Genomic DNA, 19,542 nt, shown 5'->3' with positions numbered 1-19,542 from the left:
CCCCTTACGTCTCGCAAAAACAAACACGAACTGAATGGTTCATCATGTACCCTTCCTTTAGGTCTATTATATGTGACAAAAACCCCACCCACACTAATACAAACTCGCACGCACACACGGTGAGGCACAAAGTGACTAAGACAGATTCAGCTCACACCTTGCATCTCTTCTAGCCCTGTAGCCTCCTCCTGTCTTCCTAGTGACATCTGAGAGAGAACGGACGGAAGGTGACAGTGACAAATGTCCAGCCCCCGCACAGTCCTGCCAAGACATGAGAGAGAAATGTTCATATGCGGTATCTCAGTCTCTATTCCACATCCCAGAGAAGGACATCTGCACTGCACCAGACCCAGCGGCCTTGATTTCGGCGCCTCGATTTTGTCCTCCTAATATACACAGTGTGAGTCAGCAAAACTATTATAGACTCCCAATGCAGCAACACAACATTCTTTTAACTGTGCCAATTTCGAGCTTACAATAAGAACTGATTTATAATCAGTGAATTATCTAAACCCAGTTTGTTTCTCTGTTGTATAGTGAGGTCATTTGCTGATTTGCCTGATGTTTCCGTCAGAAATGAATCCTACGTGTAAAGTGAATATGAACAAACCCACATTAAAGACTATTACTTCATTACACGTCGCTTTCGACCCAATTTAACCCAAAAATAAATGTAAAAAAAAAGTCAGCTCTGGATTCATCCCTTAACTGACACACACACTGTAAGCCAACACATCTAGACATTTGAAGACAAGTTGTTTTTAGTTAGTTATACAACCCCAGTCAAATGAGTTAGTATGCTTGGTGGACTTGCTGTTCTACATCAATTGCACCGTTGTCTGTTCTTTAACATTGTTATTTAACCTTTCTAACTCACCCTGAAAGCCTCACGCTTGGCTTGAAACCCTTCCTTAGCTACAAAACTGTTCTACCACATCCTGTGGTAGCCACAACTCAGTAACCCTGGAGATTTAAGATGTCTGACCTACATAGCAAGCAAAGGTGGGGGTTGAGAGAAGTTAAATACTTTATGCTAAATGGTTATGTTAATGGATGCAGTTTTGTACTGTGAGGCATACAGTATGTCACTCCTGAGACCTTAAATATGTTTATTGTAGAAAAATAAAGTTCTTCTTTAATCCCACTGTACCGCAGTCAAATCTCTCACACATACTTTGGGATGTATACAGAAAGCAGACCTTACTAGATCTGGTGGCTTCTTGCATGGCGCCGCGCCCTGTTGTGAGCAAACGTGATCTTGAATTCATCATGGTGAGGTCACTGCTCAGTCCCAGCAGCCAGCTGTCTGTCAGACTCCATTCATCATTTGGGGGTTAGCTTTAGTGCGTTAACAGTAGTGCAACACTGGAAGGAGCGTGGATGCACGGGGGCCCATTAGCATGCCGCAAAAGTGCCAGAGCTTCAGTAGGCCAGAGCACAAACGCATTCTGACTGTCATATGATGCAAGAGCAAATTTTCAAGTCAAGCCTGAATGCTAGAATTCAGTTTGTCCGCTTGCTACCCAATACAAGAAGTGTATCTCAAACATACCAGATAATCCTCTGACCACAGATGGATAAATGCGCAGACACATTTTCAGACACAGCAGTGTTGAAAGGCATACTGTTAGCAGCTTATAACAGACTGACCGAATGCCAGACACCACACAGTTCCACTGTACTACAGTACATAACCCAGCTCCGCTGCTGAGGAACAGACATAATGGTGATTTGCTTCTACAAACAGAAGATGGTTTTTAGGGTATAGAGAAGCATTCTGTAATACATCAGCAAATGTATCCAAGACATGCCAAATAGAATGTTTCCATTAAATGGAAACTCCATTGCGTCCTCGTTATAAGCTGAAAGAGATAATAAAAGTATGGAAAGGTGGCATGCTGAGGAAAAACAAATATAACTGGAGCAGAGCTTCCACCCCATAAACAGATGTTTTACTTCTGGTCAGCAATGCTGCATTCTTCGGTGTGTGTGATGCAGGTATACACATGCTAGAAACAACAGTAGAGGTAGCCATGCAACATGATTACAACAGGCTTAGGCAGTGCACATATGCCCCCGAACCCTTAAACGTAGGTTGGATTTCACCCCCTCGGGGGAATTGTGAAATCTGACCTGGATTTTAAGGGAGTTGCTGCTGTAAACAAAGGGGAAAAACAACCCCTAAGGGTAAGGATAAGGAACCCGATCTGCTAAAAATGAACGAGGATCCATTTCATTCAGTATTTAAAAAAATAATGAAAAAATAAATAAAAGGTCACATACTATGACACGTGCAAACATTTCAAACATTTCGAGGGACATCAAGCATTTCATTCTGCTTAAGTACTGTATGCAAACATGTATCTGTTCCCATGAGAAAGCACTGTGCAGAGAGACTGACACACTTAGCTTGCTCGCCTCCGTGCCTCTACAGCCAGCTTGTTGGACGGCATACAGAAAAGCCATTAACACGGCCATATAACTTCACCAATTAATCAATCAGAAGAGGCAGGAAAATGAATTTGGCTGGCATCTATGCAGGAAGGGCATTTTGGGAGCATTTTGGGGAACGAGAGCCCTAGCACTTCAGAAGGAGAAAAAAAAATGTAAAAATCAGTGGGTAAACAGTCTGACTTGGAGGCTGACCAAACCTCTTCCATCACCCTTCATCAGCGAGTAAGTGACGGGACATCTGCTGTTTAAAGAAAATGTTTAAATGCTTTTTATGGCATTTTCTCATTTTTATTCCTCCTAATTTACTCGGCTGTTCCCAGTACAGGTTTCTTCTCTGCGACAGCGATTAAACATCTGAATGAAAATCAGACCACATATGGACCTCCCTCCATAGATTTTTTTTTTTGACAAAGCAATCAAGCTTAAAGCGAAATCATGTACGGCCAAGAAACAACCCCTACACCGACCGTGACAGAGGGCAACAAACACAAATCTGTCGGAACAAGAAAAGTTCGTTGAAAAGCTGTCACAATAAATTATGTACACACCCTGCACACATTTGATGGTGGACTGGGGGGTGGGGGTGGGGGTTAAATGATCATCATTGGATCGGACATCATAAACATATTTCAAACAGACAATGAATGGTCTAATGTAAAAATTCATTTGAGGAGCTTTTATAAGACCCCACTGCTTTGTGATGCATTACTTTATTAAAAGATATATATTTCAGTCAAAGGTATTAATCTTATCACAGTAACGTCACGGCTTCAAATCTCTTAATGTTTTCAGCAAGCGAGAGGGAAGGAATTATGGAGCGAGGTAATAAATACAATTCTTTAGCATCATTACTTTCACAACCAAAACATATATAACCGTTGCTCTGTTAAAGCTTACTTTGAGTATTTTTGTGATCACCGTATAACCTCAGGCTGTCATTGATTATTTCGGGCACGACAGAAAAATGTTCCTTATAAAGAGCAAGAAAACCTTAACAACGGTCTAAACATAAAATGTTTGACAATGTGTTTTCAGGATTTAACTTGCGCTACTGTGGTTTAGACTAGAGAAAAAAAAAATTGTGCTAAAACCAAGCCCCCCACCCCACCTCCACCCACCCACACACACTTACAATAGTATCGTATCCTCAGGTTCCCCATCTGTGCAATACTCAAAGGCAGCAAGTCTCCACTTCCTCTGTTCTCCCTTAGGATAAATTATCCGAGAAAATCACACAGGAAGGCACATCGGCTACACTACAGTGCTCTCAGCATGCCTTGATCAATCGGATCAATGGAGGTGATCGGCATCGTGAGCTCTGTTCAGGGCCCGTGTAGAGACGGCCTAATTCACTTAAGCCATTAGCTGTGTGGGACAGATGGCCCCGATGGGCTTCACTCGTGTAGACAAGCGTGGCTTATTAGAGCACAACCATATGGAGACAATAGAGCAGAAAAAGTGAAAGACAGTAGCTGAGTACGAGAGACTGAGTAAGACATGTGGACTAGCAAGGAAGACCTACGTCACGCTTGGCTGGAAAGAATAAAAAAAAAAAAAAAAAGAAACAATAAGGATGTGTGAAAACTGGATATAATGAGGAAAAGTAGACAGAAGGTTATTTCAGATTGTTTCACACACACACACACACACACACAGAAATGAAGAAAGATTACGACGTAAGATTATATATAAACGTGTTATACTTGCTTTATAGAGAATGCAGATTTACATCTCATGAACTCCTAGAGCTGTATGTAAAGCACTTGGGTTGAACCTAGGTTAAGGGACTAGGACCGCTACACTTTCTCCTTAATAGCACACATTGTTCTGAGAAAATACACACAGCATCCCGCTGCACCGGAGCTCATCCTTTAACCTGTGCCCGAACATATGCGCCAAAAGCAGCTTGTGTTACACAAATCCATTTGCAGCTCCATTACTGGCTGCTCTCTATAACAGACTGCTGTTCATGACCCATCTGGGAGGAAGCATAAGCCAGAGATCTGTTAGATGATTAGGGCAGTGGGTTGAGTATTATTATTTAAAAAAAAAAAAACAACTAACAGTCTGGTCCTTCTGGTAGTTAGCAGAGTAAACAGCATTAATTGCCACCCTGATGATGATTCCATATTTCCTTTGGTGGCGTTTGTTTCCCATTAAATCACTTCAAGACATTTGAAATGTTTGTTTAAACGGTTTCAGTGTTGGCTATAATTCAAAACACTATTATTATTAATTATTATAACTATTTTTTATTATTACTATGAATGAGCAGGGGCATTAGAACAGGACTTGATATAATAATAATAAAGACTAGTAAGATGAACACTTCAGATAATCTAATCAGAAGAGCTTCAAAAAACATGCAGCTTAAGGACAAATATATTCATTGATATGGTGAGGTGTTTAGCAGAGTTTTAAGGTGTGTGTGTGTGTGTGTGTGTGTGTGTGTGTGTGAACATTCTTCAGGACTGTTGTTGAGCTTGTGATGCAAGTTGCGACTTTGGGAAATCGGTGATCATTACAAGTTTGTTAGGCTCATAATTTGTCAAAATATGTAACTTTTTTAAGGCACGTTTTTAATGTTTTATCTTGATGGAACATCTGAATATGGGAAAAGGGAACAGAACCAGAATCGTTTACATTTAAAAGCTATGTATGGTTACTGAATTTGATTCCAATTAATCCCTAAAACATACTGCTTTCATCTTTGATATTTCACCCATTAAAAAACATCTTTGTAGTGGTTTGAAGCATGCAAGCAACATCAAATTTACTTATTTTTGCTTGATTAATGTAAAATAAGGTCAGTTTCCACAAAGGCTTTTTCCTCGACATAGAAGCTTGCCACAGTACCTACATCAGGACTGTTGACTCCTGCGTAAAAATCCATTAACATAAGAGCATATTGCAAGCTGTGCCATTATGACTTTTAAATCAGCTTTCAATCAACTTTTAAAGACTGGCACAAGGGAAGATGTGATTGGGAACAAATGTTCAGGCTTCAAAAAGTCCTGACCAGAAGGCAGATTTTACACTATTCCACGCACCGGGTGATCAAGGCGACTTTAAAAGTTTGACAGACTTTATTTATTTATTTATTTATTTATTTATTTATTTATTTATTTATTTATTTATTTATAAATAAATAAAAATTTTGCTGAAAAATCAGAAAATACAGCATGGTTTGATATACCAGCTGCTGTAAGCCTGGAGTCTGCAGATAGAGAGAGTTTGTGCATTACTGCAACTACAGCAACATCATAAACAAGAAAACAAGGCACCAGAAGGGCTACTAGAAAATCTCCTTTACTAATCAATCTAATTAAGTAATAGAAGCATGAAATGTGAAAATGCCAGTTTCCCCTGATCAGCCTGGTCAGACCAAGCTAAATGTATTTCTTTCAAAAATAATCATTTTTTCTGATCCGTTCTTTTTTTTTTAAACTAATTACTTTTATTATTATTATTATTATTATTATTATTATTATTATTATTATTATTATTATTATTATTAAATATGGGCTTAAAGATTTTTCTTCATCTCTTCTATTTTTCCTCACCGAGAGCACCAGTATATTTTGGCAAAGAGCTTATCGTAGAGCCATGTTGATGGATTAATTACCTCAGGGAGCTCCCCTAGATTTACTGTAGTCGGCACCATCGACAAAGAAGTAGAAGAGGAAAAAAAAAGAAAAGAAAAGCCAAAAGCAGCAAAGTCTCCCTCCTGGTTTTTATTTTGAAGCACTGCCATACATTTTGTTTTGTGTTTGACTAGTAATGTGTGACTAATGTTTCATCATTTTATCTCACAAAAATGTTAGTTTCTGAGGCTCCCAATAAAGATAATGATATAAAAATATTGTGCAAACCACATTTTGAGGGGTAGATGGTAGGGGGTGAAGGGATAGAAGAAATGCTTAGTCATCTGAAATGACATTAATGGTCTATAGTCGCAATAGTAGTCTGGATAATATGCCTCATGATGATTGGTTTGAAAAAGGTAAAATGTTTATAGCGGTATCTTTGGAAGCCGTGCGCTAAGCTTTATAGGTTGTGCCGTGAATCGTTTTATAAGGCTGACTGACAAAGTAGTAGATTATCAATAAGGCCAAAGTGGCAAATAACAGGGGGTCTATATTCATCAGAAATTATTGCAAAAAGAAAAGCCGAATCCAGCAATAAACACATCTCTTCCATCATTCAGACCACTGCGTTTTTGGATTTTTTGGCTGCTGAGAGCAAAAGCTTTAAGCAGCTGCAGAAGCCTGGGTGTATTTTAATTGGCCAGGAGGATTAGAGAAATGAACATAGCATTATATTGAGCTGCTGCTTAGCACAAAAATAGCTGGTCGATACCAGTGCGGTACAGCGGCGACGAACTCAGAAGTGGCATTAGTACGACTCGGTTCAGGCTTTTCTTTATCCTCGGATTCCTCTGGCCTCTTCTTTCTCCCTCATGTTGAACACGAGAACCATTTCCTCTGTTGCTATGAGAAGGTGTGAGTGACATACTTGCTCGGTAATGGTTATAGGATACGTGCGGTGGCTAGGTGCTGATGAACATCTCCGATGCCTCGCATAATCTAGGCTTGTGAAAGCGGCAGACTCGGCATTCTGTAAAGTTCCTCATGCTTATCTCGTGCTCTGGGGAACATATAGACCCTATAACCTGTGATAATCTGGGCTAACAATTCAGTGCTAAAAATAATGCTGACACAAGGCGGCAAGAGGGAAAATGGGTGTCATTATTGGAACATCTATCTGCAAATAAAAAATAATAAGGTGACTGTGCAGAGTGAGAGAGAAACAAGGTTGTGCTTCGCAGTCTGACAGTAAGGACTGTTACGCTTGTGTAGACAAAGACTGCTCTGTCATCAGCGTTCAGCCTGCCAATCCCAACAGTGATGTCTAAGCATCAAGTGTGTGACATAACAGATGTAGAGGTGAATCTACGATTTTCACGACAGGTGTCTTTCCAAACCTTTGATGTACAGATGCTGAAACTTAGTTTGTTTGCCTAGAAAGGCTATACAGTCAAAACATCAAATACAATAAAAGCTACTACTCAATTTAAACATAGAACATATCTAACAAGAGCGTTCTCTTTTTCACCTGCTGTGTTTACAGCTGGAGTGAGAACTAATTCGTACTTTTAGTTTTTTTTTTTTTTTGATAAAACCGTGATTAGATTATTGACGTTTTATTTATTTTTTAGTAAATGCTACTCTATTTTTAATACACTACGGAGTTGTTTACCAAATACATAATAGCAAGTCAGAGAGTTGGACTGCACAGATCAAACCGTGGTCTCTCAAGGTGGTCCAAATTCTACTCTCAAAGTTATGTTAAAAAAAAAATTCTCAAATATCATAATTACGCACCCTGGTCAATTTGGCTACAAACTACAGCTTAGTATATGTGTCCGTGTGAGTCGAGAGATTTATGTAAACCTAGCCAGCGTTAGAGAGATCTGTTGGAGTAACAGAACAGGTACTAAGTGGAACTGGAGGCCAAAGGCAGCAGTCTTCATGGGCTGAACACTTAATCAGCCACAGTTCAAAGCAAACTGTGCAGCAGTTCCAGCTGCAATAATGAGTCAGTCACACATGCTGCATGTTCTGCCAGCTATATTTTCCATCGTTATTATTACTTCTACTGGCTCACATATTGTACAAGTGGGGAAAAAAAAAGAAGTTATAATTTTATTGGATACCAGAGATGCTTGGTTAAGCAAAGCTTCAGTATCATTCCAAGGAGGAAGAAAGATTTAACCAGCAGCAGAAGCAAGAGGCAGCAGCAGAGGCAGGTTTACAATCTCCAGAGAACATGAAGAAAGAGAAAGAAAATAAACCACAGCGGTTCGGGCAAGACGTGAGAAAAGTATCCATCATATCATATATTGTGGAAAGAGGTATAGCCACAAGAACTCTGTTAACACCTTCATGCATATTGTCATCCACTTATATATGTACACACACACACATACATATATATATACATATATATATACACACACACACATATATACACACATATACATACACACACACACACACATATATATAAAGAACTCGAGAACATCGAGAAAGTAAATGAATGTGAATGTCCGCAGCTCCCTAAACCATCTGTCACTCTCAATTTTCGCTTTTGATTAATTTTCAAGGAAAAAAAAACATCATGAGCAAAAAATTTTGCAAAAAAGTGGTTTGGTGCCAGACTCCACTAAACCCTAAGGTGTGTTTTCACACTAGACATGTTTGCTGCAGTCCCAATCTGCCCAAGTGTGATTGTTCCCGGTCCCCCTGCAGAGCTGGTCTGGTTTCAGACTCCCTTGATTCTATTACACGCCAGTGAATTTATGCTCATCGTACGTCATTAAACAAATGTGCAATTGAACACAGCACAGCTCATATGATGAAGTGATTATAAAACTATTTTGTAGCCTTGGTGCATCTTGACTGTGTGTATTTCTTTAGCCTACATTATGTTCTCTTTCCAAAAGCGTTTCATCGCGTGAACAAGCTTGAACATCATGAACACGGAAATGTTTTTTTTTTTTTCCTTTTAGGGCTCACAAAACAAATTTCTCAAATTGTTTAAAATCATGATTTTTTTTTTTTATATCTAACAGTTAACAGGCAATTATTGTGTCCTCTTGTTTCTGTGCCATTATGTCATACCCTACAGTATGTATGTAGTGAAGAGAAAAGCTTCTCAGGCTCATAGTCTTCCCGAATCAAATTAAAGTTATAGAACAATGAAAGGAATTTGACAAACCTTAATATTTCTTGTGCAACATAATATCTGTAGACGTTTTCATGCTAGTCTGACTGCATTGAAGCAGAAGCTTTCACAAAGAGCAGCATGATGTACCTAGGAATTGTCCACTTCTCTAAGCTTTACAAGAAAACACTCTACTTTAAAAAGCCTGAGAGGCTTTTCCCGGATCTGTGCTGTACAATAGCTCTAGAACTACAGCACAAACCTGCTTTACTCCACAGTTCAGAGTTTATACAAACCTGCATTCAAAAAAGCTACAACCTTTTCACTCTCGCTCAGAGTACAAAAGAAAAAAAAATACACCTTTTATTCCCTTGGGGAAAAAAAAAAACCCCTGAATGTCAGAATAGGGGAAAAGTTATGCCTCCACCTGTAGTCAGTGAGAACAGGACAGACCCGAATTCACCCGGCGTTGTTTGTTACATTTGTTCTCCACTAGAAGAGGGTGAAGTTCACGTGTTGACATTTGCAAACTGACAAGCACTTGGCCTCTCATGCTAATGCTACAACATGTAATTAATACTCACCTACGCACGCACCGGCAGACAGAGCGCAATCTACGATCCACTAAAAGGTCACTCAGACAGCTTTCTGCATCCTTTCGGTAGCAAAAGAGAACGTGAGACTTCAGGAAGTGTTAAGAGCTCGCACTCACTTTTTATATCTTACTTCTAGAAAACGGAGGAGAGACGGAATTCGTTCCCGTGATGTTGAGAACGTTTGTTTCCCACAGAGCTTCACCGCCGTTACTCTCTCCAGCGAGCTGTAGCAGCGTAAGAGCTGTACCTTGACCTGTCACTCACTTCAGGGAAGAGCAGCCTTGACAAGGGAATGCAAACTGAGGGGAAAATGCAGAGACATGTTTCTCTCCGCCAAGCATTTTGCATGCTGGGAGGAGAATCTATTAGAACAGACAAATGCAAGTATCACACTGATCTCTACTGTGCACAGGTCCCCATTCAACTGCTTGTTAATCTCCAGGAGGGAGAAAAGAAAAAAAAAGAAGTGTGCACGCATGTGTGAGTCTCAGCAGTCATTTTCATACGGTTGTAAAATAGAACAGGGATAAAATGGAATAGAGAATGGGAGCTCCTTGCATTAAAAACAGAGACCTCCCTGCATCCTTCATACCCTGGTAGTAGAAGCAGAAATGCTGGTGATGAAGCAGAGCAGATTTCTTTTAACTGTGTACTTATACGTAGGATTTAAAAAGCCACACATCCTTATTAAAATGGCAGGGTTTTGGAAGTGAAAGAATGGAACTGGCAGATATTTTCTCACCTTTAATGTGAAAGAATACGAAAGAAATATTTAAAAATCGGAATTTAGGTGGAAATATAAAACTTGCAATAACCTGTCCACCCCAATCTATTACCCTGCTGCAGCACCTTTGGATTTTATTACACCACTCAGTCCACCAGCATGGCATATCTTGACACCACGGCAATATTCTCCTAAACTTTCTTTCAAAAACACTAGATTCAGGTCACACATATTTGGAGGTCTGAATTCTGGACAGATCATTCCAAAACACGGATCTTTTGGTTAAGCCTTATGTTGACGTGTGCTTTGGGTCACTGAGGTGTTCAAATGTAAAATTCCTTTTCATCTTCAGATTCCAAGCAGACACCAGGCACTAAAATCAGCTGTTCATGATTCCCTCCACCATGATAATAGCCTCAGTTCTACATCATCCCTTAAGGCATAATACTGTCACCATCATGCCGCACTGTGGGTATGGGGTTATTTTGGCGAATATATATTTTATTTATTTGCACCAAACATACCTTTTCAAAATCAGGGAATTATTACACCATTTGAAATTGGTATCAGACCACAACACATGGTTTGGGGGGATTTATTTGAGCCTGGATGTTTTTGGGAGACAGGACTTGCCTAACCTCCCTAGCCCATAGCCCAGAGAGATTGTCGTCACATGCAGAGAACAGCTCTTTTAAATGCTGCTGAATAATTTCGTTGATGGCAGCTGTATGATAATGACTTTTGAACATAGGACTGAAAATGACAGCCGTATCCACAATTAAAGATCTGAAATCTATTTCAAATAAATGAATAAATAACCACAACCCACTAGCTTTATTTGATAGTTTTTATATGTTGTGATTTCACAGTAAGGTTTGGAATATTTAACAATTTTTTTATCATAAATTATTATCACAAAAAAGACAGACAGACAGACAGAGAGACAGAGAGACATACAGACAGAGGCAGACAGAGACAGACAGACACAGGCAGAGACAGAGAGAAAGACAGACAGGAAAAAAGACAGACACAGAGAGAGATTGACAGAGACAGACAGACAGACAGACAGACAGACAGACAGAGACAGACAGACTCCGAGACAGACAGACACAGACAGAGAGATTGACAGCAGACAAACAGACACGGAGACAGACAGACAGGGACAGGGAGTCTTTAAGAGATTAGAGCAGCCTGTGTAGCTAGATGTCCCCAGCATGGATTAAAAAGGAAATCATGGGGAGAGGGCTTTTATACAGTACTCCAGCTCCATGCTCAGGACCATCTGCATGAGAAACCAACAGAGCAGGAATAATACAGATGAGCCTGTGTGTGTGGGGCAGAGTGACATTCATTCCAGTCCCAGGCCTTCTATTAATCAACACGAGGTGTTCTGTACAATCCAGCCATCCCAACATTCAGCAGGCATCCCTCAAGCACAAAATTTAAAAGATGTACTGACAGATATCCACAATTCAGTGCTAATTTATTTATAACATTAGAATAAATATAGCTTAAATAGGGAAATATTATACAAGTCTCGATCTAGTCCGGATACAAGTCTTGATTTAAATCAGCAGACCAGAATATTTACCCACATGTACCAGGTAATGAACACATTGTTAACACTCTCACTCTAAAAAAAACACATGACTGATAAAATGACTATTACATCACATTACCAAATTCCATTTTCAAGTAAGTACCAGTTATCAAGCTAAAGTTTAATTTAAAGAGTAAAGTTTAACGTTTTAGCACCCAATGTGATTTGAATACATTTCATATACAACTCTAATGTGTTTGCTAGCGTTGCTGTGGGACTGAAATTAAAGGGAGTTGTAAATGAGAACCGAGTTGTTGACTGAGACCACAGGGTTTAGTGCACGCACTGGTATAAATATAAGCCTCGTTCATCATTTATGCCCATATTCCGTCGTCAGTCATTTATCATTCATACTACGGCGCTGGCTCGCTCCTCTTCAGGTGTTCACTCTGGCATGTTGTGCTCTTGTGCCAGACTAATTCTGCGCTTCTTAGAATGCAAGAATAAAAAAATTAGGTATGGTGATGTATAAAAAAAAACCATGAATGCAAGGTTACGAATAGGAGACAGGGTTGGCAATTAAATAATTCCATAGAAATGAGAGAATATGTGAAAATGTAGCAGGAGGTAAGCCTACCCTTACTGGCCCAACGTAATCCCTCCGGACGTCTTTCTAAAGTCTATGGCATATACCGTGTGCGAGTTTAAAATGACTTTCCCTGGGCTTCATTTTGGATTTCCTCTTTTGTTCATTTTCCATTAACCAGTAGAATATTATTGGCTAGAAAATGACAACAATGACTTATGGTTGCATTTAAGGACAGCTCAGGTTTAGAGTTACAGTCTGACTGCAGACTCCAGCTGCTCAATCCTGGAACCCTTTAATAATGGTCCGGAGACGGTGACTTGACTGATAAATGACGTTGTGTGTTTTCACATTAGTAATCATCATATGATAGATTTAAAAAAAAAATTAAAAAATCTAAAGGAATGCTTAACACCTTACAAATATTCCCTAGATGTAGCAGTTATTAAACAGTCATAAGCACTTAGCCCTTACTGGTGTGACAGGCGTTGGTCTTTCCAGCACACGGACACAATAATTATGGACATGGTGTAATGGAGCACAGCCCTCCTGCTAATCTGGGTTTAAAAACAACACTACGAACGAGTGTTTATCCAGCTCAGTGAGACTGAGACAGACATATGGGAATGGGAATGATTTGATGTTCTTCTGTGTCCCATCTCCGCAGGTTACTGCTGGACAGTGTGTACTCAGTCTCATCTGCCTCCCCCTCCCATCTGCCCCCATACTATTCTACCACAGGAAATGAAACCTCCACCTTCATAGCATTCAAGAGCAGACCACTACAAGCAGAGTCGGAGCTAGAAGGATTCCCGAATGTACCGGATTTAACCAATCATCTGTTCATTTTAATGCTGTACCACTGGGAAGATGCTAAACAAAATTAAATGTGTTTACTGCTTTATGGACACCTTCTAATAAAATAGAGAAGAGGCTTATCCTAAAAATCAGAGCACCTGAAACGGAGATACCGTCATCGTATTGCTTTCTCTAGCTCTAGTTTAAACTTCCCATTAGGACAGAACACCAGCAGTTTAAGACCCCTTTAATCAGAGTACCACAAAGACAAGGGTGTTTAAAATGGCCGAAAAACAAGCGGAAAAATAATAAAATAAATAAAACATCTGGATGAAGTGTGCATAGTTAAAAAACTGATGAAAAAAAAATTATCCTAATAAATAAATAACATTTCCCATAAGCTAAGGGGCCTGAATCCAACAAGATTCTCATTACTTTGCTCTCCAGGCAGCAGGAAAACTATTAACACAACAGCTGGACTCAGACAGAGGGGCAGGAGAGAAGAAGAGAAAGGGGGAGGGAGGGGAAGAAGGAGACAGAGAGAGAGAGAGAGAGAGAGAGAGAGAGAGACAGAGAGAAGAAAAGCAAGAGAGAGAGAGAGAGAGAGAGAGAGAAAGAGAGAGAGAAAGCAAGCGAGAGAGAGAGAGAAACACAAGTGAATGACATGGATAAAAACAAAAAGAAGGTGAGCAAGCTGGGAAAAATAGCAGAACATTCCTGATTGTTTCATTTGATTTTATATCACGCTTAATCATTTCTCACACACTCACACGGGCAAGTCATGACATATCTTGAAGATATTGGATCTGTGCCTGTCTGTCTATAATAAATGAGAAAACGATACATCGGGGTTTTGAATTTTGTTTTGGTTGCTTTAACCGATACAGTTTTTCTCATTTAACGCCCAGCTTTTCCATTTCAGTCATGCAAATGAGATTTCCAGCAGGATTACTTTTTTACTTCGGCAGACATGAAACTGGGATGATCTAATGCCCGGGAAACGTGTGGTTTATGTAGGCGACAGGCCTGTCAGTCACAGCTCTATTAAGCAACAGAGAATCACAGGGATTTTTTTCCGTACACGGTTTGCTCTTCCAACAAGATCACAGACATCCAAGATCAAAGAAAGATTGCTGACAAGCAGATTTCTCTAGGGAGGGGAAAAAGTATGCACTGTATGGCACTGGCAAAAACACAATGACACACGGTCAGTGACTGAGTGAAGAAAATTTCACCACCTTTGATGGAGAGTGATTTAGTCAAAACACACGTAAGAGGTGTTCGAACACACACGTCCACACTCCAGGAATCCAAATAAACAAAGTGCTACGATGCAACGTAATCTTTAATTCACCTGAATGTTCTTTTGTCACAGCTCTTATTATATTATTTAGATGAGAATATAACCGACGACAGCTTTTCCGATCCACAGGGAAAGGCAAAGGGGGAAGAGAGAAAGAGCAATGTAGAGCAATTCTAATATACAGCGCAGAGACGCTTCAGGGACCGAATGAATGAGAGAAAAGCAAAATAAATAAATAAATAAAAATCACACAAATATATACACGTGTAGATTTCTGTACGGAGCTCAAAACCGCTGACTGAGAGCATGCCCATGTACATCTGTTTACAATACACACATTATAGATGAATTTGCTGTTCTGTAACTTGTTTGAGACTAAAAAAATGGAAGTGGTGATTTTTTTTTTATAGTATACGCTGCAATTGTGGCTTTTCTAATGTATTTCAAACCAAGTAAACCGTTTCAAACTGTTCAAAACTTTTTTAACCAACCAGGTCTGTGGGCTTGTGTCTTTTTTGCTCTGCTCTTTACTAGGCAACATTGAAATAAAACGAGACCCTGATTTGTGAGATGTACCATTCATCAATGCTCCAGTACCTCTTTTGTATTACTTGTATGGTTGGGCGAGTGCTTTTGGAGGGTGGGGGGATGAATTTTATTACTCAGCCCTAAGTGTATTTAGATGTTGACCGCAATAAACAGCTGTGCGCTGGAATGCAGTTGGATGGCGGTCTTGTGTAAGCCATGACAGCGACTCATCATTCGTCTAGGTCGCGTGTTAGCGTTCAGGTCCGGCTGCCATGCGTTAGTGTTTTCGACAAACCGTTAAATATTAGACACAGGAAAAGGTAATGATTTAGAAGAACAGGATGGTAACAGAGGACTGCATTCCTCACCAACAGATCACTCACAGGTTTGGTATGCACCATTCAGACTTCCTGCACATGCAGCGCTCTTTCTTTTCCTCAGAGAGAAGAGCCAAATATTTGCTTCCATCTGCCACCAATGTCTGCACTATTCTAGCTGCATAAATCAGTTACTAAGAGAAGCATTTGTATCTGAACTAACCCTAAACTGGCTTTATAACTGCCATGGGAAAGAGAAATGTTTGCTACAATTCAGGAATTGGGCTTCAGGGAGATGAACCACAGCTCTCTGATCCCCACCACAGCGGTTTTATAGCTTATAGCATAACATCATGCATGAGCTAGAACGTCAATGTGTAAGAAAGTCTCAAAGTCATGGCCATGACATGAATCTTGTTTTTCTTTAAAGGTACAGCAATAACATTTTGCAGTTATGGCCTGTGCCATGTTCTACTCCAGCATGTGGACTAATGTGATCAGAATCAACAAGACATCAGTCTAAAAAAAGAACAGACACTACTGCTGCTTTAGGACATGATTCAAACTACAAGACTTGATCATACATGCCCAAGATTTGAGACTCCCTCACTAAGTGTTGTGAGCATAAAAACATCCCTGTATGCATCGGTGTGACTTGTTACATTTAACAAAAGCCTGTCATTTAGTTAGCACACCAACATTAGCAGTTTGGGTTTTATTGCGATCTCACAGTGCTATGTTTGTGGATCGCTGACCCAATTACCTCGGCTCTGCGCTCGGTGCTCGTTCTGCATTTACGGCGTTTGGCAGACACCCTTATCCAGAGCGATTTAGAGAAGTGCTTTGAAGTCTCCATCGATGAATGAATCCTGATACCGGTTCACTAGGTCACAGACCAAGAATGCCATTTGTCTGAAAACTCTGTTGGGGAGGTAATATAGTAAGAAAAGCCCACATTTTAAAGTGCTAATTTAAGTACTCTGGGAAAGACGCATGTCTTTAGACGTGGTTTAAAGACAGCCGGCGATCCGGCTGTTCAGGCATCGTGGGGAAGTTCATTGTACAACACATCACTAATATCAATCTAGACAGCTAACATTACCGTCCTAGCTAAATCAAAACCTTACTTATAGTAGGCACAGTGCTCAAGCGGGGCTGTGAGTATCGTTGAGGCCGATTACGATGACTTTGTTCAGGCTGAAAAACAGGCTCGGTATGAAAGAAAAGCTTTCTCTATTGTGATGCCTGTAGAAAATTGGGGGTGTGGATTTTGGCTGTATTACTTTTCCGACATGGCGTAGGAAATATTCTACTGACTAAAACAGAAACCTAAGAATTTTATACTGCATGTATTCATTTATTTATTATTTTTTAGAGTATTTTTTCCTCTCCTAACTCGCTCCTTGCTTATGAGACCAGCAACAGAATGGACACACAATTAGTTGTCACATCATCCACCTGATAATCCACCTAATTTACAACTCCCCTGGTATTAAAGCCAGTGTAATGGGGTGAAATTAGAAGTGTGCAAATTATATATATATATATATATATATATATATAATAAATAAAGGAATAAAAGAATGTATTGTGCATCAGTTTCTTCATTCCTCTCCACATCCATCATCTTATTCACTTCTGTGAAAGTAAAAGAAAAATCCAATTAAAACTTGCACAAACTTCTCTGATGTCACGTCTGTAACTCTTGAAAACGATGTTCTTTTAGCGTGTGTAAGGAATTAAAAGAAAAGTATGGCAGTATTTTAAGAGAGAAAATGCTTTAAACTGGTATGCATTCGATCACTTGTGTATAACGGATAAACATCAGCTGTTATTCCATACTCGTTTGTAATAAATTAAAATATTCCCTGGTTCCATGGTAACATATTTGGCTGCTGAATAATAGAAGGCTTATTTAACTAAAGTAAGGCACAATAATAGCATATTTACAAGCTGTTCCATTCAATAACGTACTAATCCCCAGGACATAAATCATTAATAATTAGTTCTTTGCATGCCAGAAAATGCGAGACGGGATGTTTAGTAGCTACGCTGTGGCCCGTAGATGAAGACGCTTTGGCAGGGTAACATCTGCCATCAGTAACCGACTTTACTCTAACCTGCTGGGGCCGGAATTACAACTCACCTAGGGGAGCTTTCATTTCCATCTGTCTCTCACTGCCAGTTTTAATGTTTTTATTCTCAAGCTACATGGGCAAACAAATGCTTTTTTTTTTTTTTAGATCCGTTTATGTCTGAGAAATCGTCCAGGCATTCTTTGAACTGCTGGAATTTTGTGGCTCTTCAGAGGACATGTATTTGGTAAAGAGACTGAAGGCCGTGCGATCAGGAGTCAGGTCAGAGCATTAAACCTTGCTAAAACCTTCAAGACACAAACCGGGTTTGGAGGAGGCTCATCAGGATTCGAGCGCACTTGACTGAAGGACTGCAGAGAGGAGAAAAGTACATCAGATAGAGTCGAGGGGGGAGACACAAGACACAAGGTCAAAAAAAATAAAATAAATGTGTGGTGAGAGAATGTGGAAGACGGCATAAAAGCAAATGGTGGATGTGGATCAGACAAAGAGGAGCAGAGAGTTAGAGAAAGAGAATTTGAAGCTATTTGCTAGAAGTACTCTAGATTAGATCATCTTCAGAATAATCCTGAATCACACAGAGAGCTCCTCCACAGAACACTGCAGCTCGGGCAACAAACACAAACTGAGAGCTAACTGTATCCTCTGTGTTCGTGTGTGTAGATGTGTGTGTGTGTGTGTCTATACCATCGCATAATTCTCCTCATGAAAGTAGCACTTTCTCTAGAGGTTATCAGGTAGCAATTTGATATACGAAAATAATAAACAACTACATAATATCTGAAAATTATAAACTAATACTCAATAGGAAACAATTCATTTGCAAAACAATCCAGGCATTTCACTGCTAAAATGAGATGTTTAACGTCATGTTGAAATGTGTGTCTCTCGCTCTCTCAGAGAGTGAAAGGAACACACACACACACACACACACACACACACACACACACACACACACGTAATTGGCAGCTCATACACCTAACATAAGAAAATAATGAGCCCTCACTCCCTTTCACACAATCTGATTTTGAATTGAAGATGAAGAAACACTGAAAAATGTTCAGTGCACTTCTGTTGTGTAGATTTTGGGGAGGGTCACTAGAGAGATGGGGAAATAAAAAATGAAGAAAAAAAAAACAGAGCGGAAAGGATGGGCTCCTTCAGGGAAGCACAAGAGCTACAGTATGTGAGACAGTTTGCCTCTAACTCCTACAGCCCTACTGCAACTCTATTAAAATCACCCTGGCTAACTTCATCTAGCCAGTGCATCCTATGGCCTTGAAAACATAAATCCTGTCTCCCTGAACAGTTTCGGCAAATGAAGCAGCACTGCTTGTGACAGAAACGTAAGCAAGAGGAGGATTTATAGGTCTGTGGTCATGGACAGAGGACAAGGCTTGGAGCAATGTGCGGAGGAGCTTGGGGTGGGCATGTAAAGCCACTCTAAATACCTTACACACTGTGTGGTCATGTCCTATTGCTAACGCCACAACCCAAGATTAGCACCGACACTGTGCACATTTTGCTGTATAAAATTTAGAGCTTAATCTCGAGTCTCTCATGTGTCTAATCTAAAGTTTATGCTAATATTTCAGCCAAAAATGAACATTTAACTGTAACACAAACCGGGTGGATTATCAGATACAATTAGCTCGACATTATCATAATTTTAGCTAATAATACTCCATTACAAGTCAGTAACTAGCAAACATGTTTGGCTGAGCAACTATAGTTAGGGTAAAGCTAATTATAGCAGGGGTATTAAAACAAGCAATCCCAATTCATTTAAAACCCATTAGGAGATAGCGGTGTCTAAACATTAATAAAAAACAGCTATAAGCACAGGGAAAAGGTCGGTAAATTGTCTACAGGTA

At 39.8% G+C, this 19,542-nt stretch overlaps 1 protein-coding gene across 5 annotated transcripts in view; it reads right to left on the bottom strand.

The window, feature by feature from the left end:
* The window catches only part of ndst2a (N-deacetylase/N-sulfotransferase (heparan glucosaminyl) 2a), a 106,287-nt gene that overhangs the window by 60,725 nt on the left and 26,020 nt on the right, over positions 1-19,542 (bottom strand). The window contains exon 3 of one of the 5 annotated variants that reach the window (XM_047812378.1): positions 158-261. The exons of the other annotated variants lie outside the window; for them this stretch is intronic. The gene's annotated coding sequence lies outside the window, so the exon portion shown is untranslated. The remainder of the gene's footprint in view (positions 1-157; positions 262-19,542) is intronic. 5 annotated transcript variants of the gene reach the window in all.

This window comes from Tachysurus fulvidraco, chromosome 4 (genome assembly GCF_022655615.1).
Source record: "Tachysurus fulvidraco isolate hzauxx_2018 chromosome 4, HZAU_PFXX_2.0, whole genome shotgun sequence".
Classification (NCBI taxonomy): domain Eukaryota; kingdom Metazoa; phylum Chordata; class Actinopteri; order Siluriformes; family Bagridae; genus Tachysurus; species Tachysurus fulvidraco.
Note: the sequence above shows the minus strand (reverse complement) of the source record. Positions and strands in the feature narration are given on the sequence as shown.